This window comes from Tachypleus tridentatus, chromosome 7 (assembly GCF_004210375.1).
Source record: "Tachypleus tridentatus isolate NWPU-2018 chromosome 7, ASM421037v1, whole genome shotgun sequence".
In the NCBI taxonomy this organism is placed as follows: Eukaryota; Metazoa; Arthropoda; class Merostomata; order Xiphosura; family Limulidae; genus Tachypleus; species Tachypleus tridentatus.
This window is the reverse complement of record NC_134831.1, coordinates 178,827,953-178,835,956: the sequence shown is the minus strand read 5'-3', so window position 1 is coordinate 178,835,956 and position 8,004 is coordinate 178,827,953. Positions and strand designations below refer to the sequence as shown.

Genomic DNA, 8,004 nt, shown 5'->3' with positions numbered 1-8,004 from the left:
ACAGTTTCCCACAGAATCATGTAGAAATTGATGTTTTCGTAGACAAAAAAGAAGCAAAGACGTTGTATCTCTGTTGAGCGAAAGATCATCCTTTATAAAGCAAAGTTATTTCAATAAGTGTATACGTGAGAGTTGTTTTTTAATAAAAATACTAATGGGACAAAAACATCCTAATTTTGCCCACGTTTCATCATCTAATTTAATTTCTTGTTAACGATACAGTTTTATCTGCAAATTTAATGCATTCTATAACCATCTTTCTTTTATTTACCGTACGTTACAATGCATCTACGATAAAACACAATCCCAGTAATTTCGAACCTGAAATAACAGTAAAGTCGACTAGCAATTTCGTTGGCACACCATCGAGTTAGTGGTAAGTCTGAAGGCTGAAAATTTTAAAAATTGGGGTTTGATACCATCAATGAGCAGAGCTTTGTGTTGAAAAACAAATTTACTAACTCGGTAATCAATCGAGAACCCAACAATATGCTCTAGTTTACTTCGTTTTTACACTTTGAAGTCATTTCAAGAAAATTCCAGATTTTAAGCCTCGTGCTTACCACGTGATATCCATACAACCACTGATGAAAGATCAATACAAATGTCTGAGTAGAAAGGAACATAACCTATAACAGTTTGTTAGAAAAAGTTATTTTGTGGCTGAACTGTATTAAAGGTAATGTTTAATTTTTCTGTCTAAAAAACGGTAACTTCTGTACAGTAACTAGGAAAGTGATGGGGGAGAGGGATCGTCCCCCTAGGTATGTAAGGAGCTGTAATGATCAAACTCAAGCAGGGGTATTGCTATAAGTGCGCGTATGTGTTTTTTATAAAAAAACGGTAACTTCTGTACAGTAACTAGGAAAGAGATCGGGGAGAGGGAACGTCCCCCCAGGTATGTAAGGAGCTGTAATGATCAAACTCAAGCAGAGGTATCGCTATAAGTGCGCGTATGTGTTTTTTTTATAACAAAGCTACATCAAGCTATCTGTTGTGTACACAGAGGAAAATCGAGCCCCTAATTTTAGCGTTGTAAATCCGTAGACTTACCGCTGTAGATTATAATTGTTTATTCGTCAGATATTTTAAAGAAACGCTGGTATTCAGTTTCATTCATACTTGACAATTCCAAGTTCAATGAAAGTTGTAGTTTTTTGCTTAAGAATTAGAATAACATTATACTAAACAAAGTTCACATGACTTCGTAAGTTAAGTGTTAGCTGAACTTTTTTTTGTTACTGTAGTTATGGCACGATTTATCAAAGTATTGGCTAATTATACTCAAACGAAACGGTTTTGAGTTATCGTTCATATGTTTGGTTTTGTTTCAGTTTCGCGCAAAACGTTACTCGAGGACTATTTACCCTTAAAAGTTCCTAATTTTGAAGTGATAGACAAGAGGGAAGGCAGTTAGTCAACACCAATCACCTCCGGGTATTGGTGTACTCCAATCAAATACTTGTATATTACCACTACTCTTAGAGTGAATCCAAAGTTCCAAAGAGCTGAGCGTGAGATGCGGATTCTCAAGTCCAAACTGTGAAGCCCTCGGGCTACCTTTTTGAGTTAGGTTCAACTGGAAATAACACATGCACACATACACGTGCACGGGCGTTGATAACAATTTTCTTTCCAGCATCAATTGCGTTAAGAAAAATCTTATCTTAAGACTAGAGGTGTGAGTTGAGAGATGTTGAAATTATGTTATTGATCACTTGTTCTAAACTGAGGATATTCGATGAACATATTTAAATAATGAGAACCTTAAATTTAGGCTTTGCGCGAAATTCAAACCAAACCACACCTTAAACTTAGCCATTGCGTCGTTTGTTTTATTTTGATTTTACACAATTTGTACTGGTAATTATTAGTAGCGTTTTCTATATCTGGTAGTACATATTTATGATCAGTCAACCAAAAGAAGAGAAGAAGATAAACGTTTGTCTTGGCGCAAGGTTACATGATAACCATCTGCGTTAGCCGTCTCCAGTTAAGCAATGAAAGACTAGAGAGAAGACAGCTAGTCATCACTACCTACCGCCGACTTTTGGACTGCTGTTTTACCAACAAATAGTGAGATTAACCGTCACATATAACGCCTGCACGACTGAAAGAAGGAGCATGTTTGGTAGGTCGGGGATTAGGCCCGGCATGGCCAAGTGTGTTAAGGCGTGCGACTCGTAATCTGAGGGTCGCGGGTTCGAATCCCCGTCGCGCCAAACATGCTCGCCCTTTAAGCCGTGGAGGCATTATAATGTGACGGTCAATCTCACTATTCGTTGGTAAAAGAGTAACCCAAGAGTTGGCGGTGAGTATTGATGACTAGCTGCCTTCCTCTAGTGTTCCACTGCAAAATTATGGACGGTTAGCGCAGATAGGTCTCGTGTAGCTTTGCGCGAAATTCAAAAACAACCGAAACGTTTAAAACAATGTTTAAACAGAAATACCGAACCCAATGGCACGCCTAACTTACAACTAACTCCAGTTACAGAATTTATTTGTTAATCGATCGATTAACCTAACAGATGAGAATCCTAACGGCAAACAATGAACTAAATCACTCACGAAGTAATGACTAAATTCATCATTCAAATTCGCATTTCTGCATTTATATTTTATACAGGAACTCACTTAGCAAATTTTACAGTAACTTTACGCACCCTCTAGAGAGCGTCTAAATTAAAATATTGAAAACAAGGCATAAAAATATATTTTGTGAAAGTAAAATATAAGAAAAAACAATATCTAATTTTACTGAACGGTGTTTGGGCTATTATATATGTATTTTACTTTTTCGAAAGAGTAGAGTTTACTTTCTTTTGTAAAATAAATAACACAATTTACAGCTAGTTATTTTCTTCCTGCGATAAAGCGCCACCTGTAAGACAGTTAATTCAACAAGTTCTTATTGGCTTCAGGTCTTTTACGTTGTGTTCTTACAACCTTCGAATGTGCGAAGTCGATTAAAATAAAATAAGAGAGCGAATGCTTTCAACACCTATAAGTCAATAAGCATTACGAACAAAGCGCCTCCTCGCGAGCACAAAAGATAGTACAGTAATCACACGGGTCGTTCAGCGGCTCGTGTTTGTTAGCCAGAACGTCGGTGGTTCAGTACGTAAGTTTGTTGCCGAAGTAGCGACGTTTGTCTTCGAGAGTTTCATTAGTGAGGCCCCAGGACCCTGTCTCATTACAGTAAGTATGCAAATATACATACGTTTCTGTAAGCCTTCATTTAGATTTTTACCATTTCAAGTGACGAACAAAAAGTTCAGGTAAACTGTACTTTACCTTAATAACAATTTTTTTTCAGTTTTATAAAACAAATAAATTAAAGCGTTTTAAATATATTTTTCTTATATGTGGGTCTGCTCACTACGGGTATCGAAACCTAATTTTTAGTGTACTGCTGTGCCACTGGGGGGCTTTTTCTGGGAGGGAATGAAGAATGAGAAATTAATATGGAATTTTCGAATGTGCGTCCCTCGTGTACAACAGAATAGAAACTACGATATATTGTAAAATCAAAGTTTTATAACGCCATGCTTTGTAATAGAGAAACTATACATCACTAGGCTAGATTTTCTGCCTGCTGGTGCTGACAGGTGATTATTCTATTCAGTGATGCCTAACGTTTCATTATTTCTATGTAATTAGAGTTACTGTGATTAATTGATAGCGGAACGGAAAAGCTTATTTTAAAGGACCCATATCTTTAAACATTCGAGAAACCAACGTAAATGCAGACTCATAGATACAATGTAATTACCTTGAGATCGGTCTTGTTTCTTGAAACTGGACAAGCGTGAAAAGGTGTTTACCAAACAAATTCCGTAATATAAAGTATTCGTCAACTTTTTCTTGTAAATAACTTAGATTCGTGGTTGGATCTTCGCAGAAAATCGTTGTTTTGTGTGACTTTTTCAAACCCCAAACTCGATATTAGGCCTAAGAAACGTACTCACCTATGTATTCTAAATAGATATTTAACTTTTAGTTACCTTTATTCAAAGGAGGAGACCGTGGTAGTATGGTAAATTTCCAGTTCGTTTGTTTGTTGAATTTTTATTTCAAATTATGAAGTGATAGACTCGCGAGCTACTCTAACTGAATAGTACAATTTGATCGTCACTCTCATGGCTCCAAAGTAAGAAAGAGAGATTTCGTTTTAACTGTAACGAAGCGCAAGCCTTAGAACCTTATTAGAAATTATTAGAAGCTTATTAGAAATAGAAATATTCTAGCCTACCGCCAAGACACCTAAATTGGTAGAAACCAGCCTTAACGTGAATAACATATCGACGAACCTAATGTTCCGATACCTAGTTGGTCCCTAAAACTTCGAACTGGTACATTTTTCACCGAGAAATTACATTAATTTCAGTTTATTACGACTGATATCTTGAAACGTTACCGCGAGTTAAAAGCTCTTAAAGTTAAAAAGAAAAATTCTAAATGAGGGACTTGCTTGCACAGATAGCCTTGGCATTAGCTTCGCGTGGAACTCCGAAACAAACGGATAAACGATTTATATATATAATGTAAATCGTTCGTTATACGGTGTCCGGAAATTACGTTAACAAATACAGTAATGTACTTCCGGTGATCTAATGGGATCCTAGAAGACATTTTTGTTAACGTAATCGCTGGATACATTATTTATTATTTTTATATTTATTATTTTAATAGAAGGGTTGAGAAAAAATGTAAATATATCAAACACCAAAAGTTCATTAAGTTAAACCAGACAATAAACCAAAGTATACTGTACTAAACCATATATGTATTTCATTGTTGCTTGACCGAGATGATTTATATTGAGGCATTTGTGTATTTCAGTGTAGTTTTACCAAGATCGTTTTGTATTCAAGTGTTTGGGTATTTCAACATAGTTTGAACAAGCATGTTTTCTATTGAAGTATTTAGGTATTTCAACGTAGTTTGACCAAGGTTATTTTGTATTCAAGTATTTAGGTATTTCAACGTAGTTTGACCAAGATCGTTTTGTATTCAAGTATTTTGGTATTTCAACGTAGTTTGACCAAGGTTATTTTGTATTCAAGTATTTAAGTATTTCAACGTAGTTTGACCAAGATCGTTTTTATTCAAGTATTTGGGTATTTCAACGTAGTTTGACCAAGATTGTTTTGTATTCAAGTATTTAGGTATTTCAACAGTTTGAACAAGCATGTTTTCTATTGAAGTATTTAGGTATTTCAACTTAGTTTGACAAAGATTGTTTTGTATTCAAGTATTTAGGTATTTCAACATAGTTTGAACAAGCATGTTTTCTATTGAAGTATTTAGGTATTTCAACGTAGTTTGACCAAGGCTATTTTCTATTGAAGTATTTAGGTATTTCAACGTAGTTTGACCAAGATTGTTTTGTATTGAAGCATTTAGTTATCTCAACGTAGTTTGACCAAGATCGTTTTGTATTCAAGTATTTTGGTATTTCAACGTAGTTTGACCAAGGTTATTTTGTATTCAAGTATTTAAGTATTTCCACGTAGTGTAACCAAGATTGTTTTGTATTCAAGTATTTAGGTATTTCAACGTTGTTGGACCAAGATCGTTTTGTATTCAAGTATTTAGATATTTCAACGTAGTTTGACCTGATCGTTTTTTATTCGAGTGTTTATGTATTTCAACGTAGTTTAATTAAGATTATTTTGTATTGAAGTATTTAGGTATTTCAACATAGTTTGACCCAGCATGTTTTGTTTTCAACTATTTGGATATTTCAACGTAGTTTAACCAAGAATGTTTTGTATTCATGTATTTAGGTATTTCAACGTTTTTTGATGAAGGTTGTTTTGCGTCCAAGTATTTAGATATCTCAATGTAATTTAAACATGATGTTTTGTATTCTGATGTTTAGGCATTTCGACCTAGTTTGACGAAATTGTTTTGTATTCAAGTATTTAGGTATTACAACATAGTTTAACCAAGATTGTTTTGTATTCAGCCGTTGAGTATTATAGTTTATGATTTCTCACTGCATACAATATTAAGAAAAATATGGAAACAATGAAGGGAAAAAAGGAAGAGAATAGGGATCCGTCCCTTTCCTTCATTAGGTGAAAGTGGTTATCACCAGAGTATAGACTCGGGTGAAAGACAAATGTTTTGTTTGTTTCTTTGCTTTTGGATTTCGCGCATAGCTACACGAGGGCTATCTGCGCTAGTCGTCTCTAATTTAGTTGTGAAAAACAGAGGGAAAACAGTTAATTATCTCCACCCACCGCCACGGCTGAAAGGGCAAGCATGTTTGGTGTGACCGGATTCGAACTCCCGACCCTCAGATTACGAGTTGAGTGCCTTAACCACCTGGCTACGCCGGGCCTAAAGGCAAATGAAACTTCCTTTCGCAATCATGTTTGGGCTTGCAAAATAAGACCATCCATGGTGCTAAATAAGCTTAGGAGATCACTTGATGTAGCGAAACGGTGGACAAAAATTACAGGACGCTTGCAACGATATTTCTCGTTCGTAGAGCCATAAACCGTACGTTACAATGATCACAAAATATGTTGTTCGATGCCCAGTGAATGTATACAGAAAAAGATAGTATAGTACGACGTAATCTATTTTATTTTGTATTTTTTGTGGTAATCCTAATGGTAACATAACAAAGAGGAAATTTTGGCCCATCTTCGTGACAACGAAAAACCCATTTGAACTAAAAATTTGTTCTCAATATGTATGGTATGGGTATTAAAACTTTAATTAAAGTAAAATACAGAACACCGTTTTGATCTTCTTAGGTCATCGTCAGGTTAACAAAGAGAGTTTCGTCCATCTAGACCGTTCTGTCCACTATAATAAACTGATCACTCTGCTCCAGTCTTTATGAATCAATAACTTTACTATTTAATTACCCCAACACATTGTTTGTGATATCTGCGTGTGTTTTTATAATTATTTCCGTTACTATATAAATACGTATGCATATATAAACCTCACACACGATTCTTTTATTCTCCACCTACTTTCTAAATAACTTCCTTCTTCCACTGATTGCACGTCAGAAAATTAAGTGGTTATTGTAGGCGTTTTAATTTTCTTATTACGTTTTGCGACGTGTTTTTATATTGGAGCTACTTTTTCCTACGATTTCATACATTTCCCTAATCATGTCCGAGGATGGGGGTGGTTAGGAACTTCACATTCACTAGTAGTGTGCACAGACCGACAGACAATTGAATCAAGAAGAGCTGTGTACTTTACCGTTTGATTGTATTTTTAGAGTTCTCTAAGTTACACCAGGGGCGCTGTCTGATATTATTTACCGAGTTAACTCCTGTACGGCGAGCTTATTAAGAGTTCGTTTCAAGTTCTACAGGCTGAAAGCACTGTCTGTTGAGGCTTAACAGTCTGAACAGGATGATGGATAGTTTTGTCCTTAGGGTTAATGTCACATCAGATCTGTCACGACAGTAACAGACAAGAGGCTGTCACATTACAAGTAATGGGAGTGACACTTTCGGGCCTATGACAAGTCGAAGTCCCACAAGGGCTAGAAGGGTAAAAAAGAAACGTGACACATACCCAGTAAGTTCAGTTAGTAACTATATTTCCTTTCAATTTCCTCGCCCAAACAAATGAAGAAACAGACTAGACCTGATGGATGTAGTGGCGATAGAAAATTTGGCACCTTAGTTTATGTATTCTGAGTCCCTAACGTTTATGCCTAAAGACAGACAGATTGAACTGAACTATAAACGCCCTTAGCAATATAACAATTTAAGGAAGCATGTGCTAAAAATTAAACTTTTCTTCCAGTAGGTGGCGTTTCGCAATACTTTAGCTGTTCCTTATCCAACAATATCCGATTTTTGAAATTATTGGATTATCTCAACTGCACTAATCCAATGATTAAAAATAAATCGAGGAAAGCTTTGTTTGGTGAGTGAATTTAATGTTACGAAAGTCCACCTCTTGGAAGAAAAGTGTATCCTGAGTTCACACCTTTTTAATTTTGTTCGCTCTCCCCCTCTA

The 8,004-nt window shown here is 35.6% G+C and overlaps 1 pseudogene across 3 annotated transcripts in view; it reads left to right on the top strand.

Moving 5' to 3' along the window:
* The first annotated feature begins 2,997 nt into the window (after positions 1-2,997).
* LOC143257366 (dopamine receptor 1 pseudogene) overlaps positions 2,998-8,004 on the top strand; it is a 54,399-nt pseudogene continuing 49,392 nt past the window's right edge. For 2 of the 3 annotated variants that reach the window (XR_013031818.1, XR_013031816.1), the window contains exon 1: positions 2,999-3,198. The product of XR_013031818.1 is annotated as a dopamine receptor 1 pseudogene, transcript variant X3 (transcript). Of the gene's footprint in view, positions 3,199-8,004 lie in introns of all 3 variants that reach the window. The other variant, XR_013031817.1, reaches the window with a different exon arrangement.